Consider the following 4,889-nt stretch of genomic DNA (forward strand, 5'->3'; position numbering starts at 1 on the left):
ATGAATGTAGTAGATAAATTTGTCATGTCATCCATAGGTTACAAACTCTATAAAGAGTATCTCTTTTTTTAGATTAAGCTTTTGAGTTATCTCTGAACTTCATACCAAAGGATGTTAATTTTTAAAGACTGTCTCGGGTAATCAGCTATTTGAGTATAGAACATCCTTAGTAATCAAGGAAAGTCATGGATGGAAAAACTGCTGTTTTCTGACAAAACCCTGCAGGATTTAAAATGCATTGGCACATTTTTAGCAAGCTAAATTGGAAACTTTAATCAGGAACTGAACATCTGACCATTCCCAAAGAATAGAATCAGAGGTAAGAATGCACTCATCTGGTCTATGCTCCTCATGGGTCTCTTACCTGAATTACTAATGATGGGAGAAGACAGTGCACGCATAAAAGTTTCTTTATGGGCTTTGCCTAAAATCATTCCTCTGTCTAAATCTTCTGAGGGATCCTTCCTAGGGAGAATTATTGACTTCAGGGCATGTAACATCTTCTGAGCTGCTTGTCTTTGGGATTCTCAGCCCAGGGGGAACTCATCACCATAGCAAGAACTTTTAAGATAAACTAACTCACCCTGTTATGCTTATGTAACTGGTCTGTGCCCACGAGGTCTCCTGCTCCTGAGATCCACATCTGGAACAATGTTCTGTAGAGCAGAGGCCTTAATGCAGATGCTTGTAGAGGCCAGTGAGGAACATACAAGGATGTATCTGACTGCTGAAAGACAGAAGGGGAGGTAATCTGTGATGGACTGCTCCATACCTACCTGCCTCATGGCTCCCAGCAAGCCAGATCTTAAGTTGTCAAATCTTCCTCTTTCTTAAGAGTAACTGGTTAGAGATGTCAGATAAGCAGAATGGGATTTATCATACTATCAACTCATGACACATTATCTTCATTTATTCTTTATTTTATTTTAGAGGTTTATCCCCTTCATCCCATATAATCTACTTTCCCTCCCACTCCATATGCTCCCAGCCTAAAATATTAAATGTTTGTACTTTCAATCCTACATCATTATTTTTATTTGTATATGTATGTGTGAGAATCTTTAAAAAAATATTATTGTTTGGGTATGTTTAAGTTACATAAACAGTGTAGGATTACAAAACTTATATTTTAGAGATGTATCCATGTGGCTAAACATCTACTTGGGCGATTCCTTGTGACTAATGTGTATAGGTCAATAATTTGACTTAATCAGTCCCTGCTTTTTTTGCTACCACAAATAACGCTGTGTTAAACATCTTCCTAAAAATCTCATGGTACACTCTTATGAGGGTTTCCTACTGTTTAAAGTCTATATAGTAATTACTACTATTACTATCTTACTATAGTATTCAGTTCAGTCACTCAGTTATGTCTGACTCTTTGCAACCCCATGGACTACAGCATGCCAGGCTTCCCTGTCCATCACCAACTCCCAGAGCTTGCTCAAACTCATGTTCACCAAGTCGGTGATGCCATCCAACCATCCACCCTCTATCATCCCCTTCTCCTCCTGCCTTCAATCTTGCTCAGCATCTGGGTCTTTTCCAAGGAGTCAGTTCTTTGCATCAGGTGGCCAAAGTATTGGAGCTGGAGCTTCAGCATCAGTCCTTTCAATGAATATTCAGTACTGATATCCTTTAGGATTGACTGGTTTGATCTCCTTGCAGTCCAAGGGACTCTCAAGAGTCTCTTGAAGTATAGAATACTACAGAATTACTATACAGTAAATACTTCATTCCATGAAATTATTTTATTGCTTTCAAAGTGACCATACAGTCTACATGATCCCCAGCAGTGCTGAAGCTTTCCACCTCCCCACATCCTCATCAGCATCTGATACCCATCCATCTATATTTTGCACAGTCCCCTGGTGGTCTAGTGGCTAGGATGCAGTGCTTTCAACTCCAAGGCCTGGGTTCACACCAGGGAAGATGTGTTTTTTTGGAGCTCCCCAGGTGGCACTAATGATAAAAAACCTGCCTGCCAACACAGGAGACATCAGAAATACAGGTTCAATCACTGGGTCAGGAAGATCCCTTGGAGGAGGAAATGGCAACCCACTCCAATATTCTTGCCTGGAGAATGCCATGGACAGAGGAGCCTGGTGGGCTACAGTTCATGGGTCGCAAAGAGTCAGACATGACTGAAGTGACTTAGCACACATGCATATCTGTATTTTCTTCTCTCTAAACAGTATCTCAGACTTTTAATTTGTATTTTATTGATTGTTGGGACGTTAATATCTCATCTGTGTATTTTTAACTATTAAGGTAGCTCAATCATGATCCTTGCCATTTTTTGGCTCTTTTTCTTGCTTCCTTATAGGAATTTACCCTCTTATTACAAAGATATTAATTTTTAGTCCTAAATATTTTATAGATCCTCTCCTGAAATATCACTTATTCCTAAATTTTGTCAATGGCACCCTTTATTGTCTTTCATTAAGCACCGACTGAAAAGCTGAAGTGCACACCTTCCAGACTGCATTGCAGTTGTGAATGGCCAGATAACTAATTTTGAGGTAAGAAAACATACTCATAAACTACTATGTATAAAATAAATAAGCTATAAAGATACATTGTATAACCAACATCTTATAAAAACTATAAGTGGACTATAACCTTTAAAAATTGTGAATCACTATGTTGTACACCTGAAACCTGTATAATATTGTACATCAACTATACTGCAATTTTAAAATATATGAAAAATTCAACATCATTGACAAATAAATGCACATTAAAACAAACAACAGAAAAAAAGATGAGAGCTCTCCAAAATTTTTCCACAATTTAGAAGTTTTTCCAATTCAGAGGATCCAAGAAGCTGGCCCTACAAATATTTTCTCCTACTAGCCTAATTTTAGAAAAGAGAAAACACTCTTTCCTTTCTTATTTCAAATAGACCCTACAGGAAGGGATCCAGGAGGCTGACTGACACAGTAGGAACTTACCTCCTGCTGGCTTTAACTGGACATGCAAAAATCAGTTTTTGAATGCCAAAGAGGCCTATCCTGGCCATTTCAGGGTGGGATTTTCTTTAATTCCCAACTAAGTAAGCACATACAAGCTTACATAAACCTAGCTGGTATCCGCATAGGTGGCTTTTTGTCCAGGAGATGTTTGGCCTTTGAGGCACAATTTCCCATGATTAATTTGGTAGTCTAATTCAGATATGAGATATGATCTGATGGTAGATCACACATGTGTTGCTTTTAGCTGCCCAAGGAGTTATACTTGGGTCGGTTCAAATCTTTTACATGGCTCAGTCTCTCCCTCCAACAGTCTAAAACTCCCTGTGACTCAGAGCACTGGAGGGTCAGGCCTTATCTCCTGCATTCCTGGAACAGCAAGCAGTATTTGCTGAATAGTTATAGTGGGATTCCCCTCTAGAACCACTGCACATCTTTGGCAAGTGGTATTGGGAAAACTGGATAGCCATATGTAAATCAATGAAGTAGAACACACCCTCACACCATACACAAAAAATAAACCCAAAATGGCTTAAAGACAAATATAGGACAAGATACCATGAAACTCCTCAAAGAGAACATAGGCAAAACATTCTCTGACAGACGTTACATCAATGCTTTCTTAGGTCAGTCTCCCATGGCAATAGAAATAAAAGCAAAAATAAATAGGACCCAATCAAACATAAGTTTTTGCACAGCAAAGAAAACCATAAACAAAACAAGAAGATATTCTATGGATTAGGAGAAAATATTTGCAAATGATGTGACTGACAAGGGCTTAATTCCTTAAATATACTAACAGCTCTTACAAGTCATTAACAAAAATCAAAACAAATAACCCAATCAAAAATGAACAGAAGACCTAAATAGACATTTTACCAAAGAAAACATACAGATGGCCAATAGGCACATGAAAAAATGCTCATCGTTGCTAATTTATTACAGAAATGCAAATCAAAATACAAAAAGGTGCCACCTTACACTAGTCAGAATGGCTGTCATCAAAAAGTCTATAAACAATAAATGCTAGAGAGGGTGTGGAGAAAACCCTCCCACTATTGGTGGGAATGTAAGTTGGTGCAGCCACTATGGAAAACAGTACAGCGGTTCCTCAAAAAACTAAAAGTAGAGTTGCCATATAATCCCACAATCCCACTCCCGGGCATATACCCAGACAAAACTATAATTCAAAAAGATGTATGCAACCTTATGTTCATAGCAGCACTACTTACAATAGCCAAGACATGGAAACAAACAATGTCCATCAACAGATGAATGGATAAAGAAAAGGTTTTGTACACACACACACACACACACACACAACAGAATAATTACTTAGCCATTGAAAAGAATGAAATAATGTCATTTGCTGCAACATGGATGGACCTAGAGATTATCATACTAAGTGAAGTAAGTTAGAAAGAGAGACAAATAACATATGATATCACTTATATGTGGAATCTAAAACATGACACAAATGATCATATCTATGAAACAGAAATAGTCTTACAGATGTAGAGAACAGATTCATGGTTGCCAAAGGAAATAGAGGGTAGGGGAGGGAAGGATTGGGAGTTTGAGACTAGCAGATATATAGGATGGATAAACAAGGTACTATTGTAGGGCATAGGAACTATATTCAATACCCCGTGATAAACCATTGTGGAAAGGAGTATGAAAAGACTGTATAACTATGTTACTTTTCTGTACAGCAGAAATAAATACAACATTGTAAACCAACTACATTTCAATACATTTTTTTAAAAAAAGAACCACTACATGCTAGGAGGATTGATCCTCAGATAATCAGGTAGGTTCTCAGTCACCTGAGAACACCCTGTGGCCCGAAGGAGCACATGCCCCTTGTTCTTTAGAGTGAATAATCTAGTCTCTCATTTCACTAGTATAAGTTTTTTG

This window comes from Bos grunniens, chromosome 9, assembly GCF_055505025.1.
Source record: "Bos grunniens cultivar Pamir isolate PY7600 chromosome 9, Bosgru_T2T1.0, whole genome shotgun sequence".
Taxonomy (NCBI): Eukaryota; Metazoa; Chordata; class Mammalia; order Artiodactyla; family Bovidae; genus Bos; species Bos grunniens.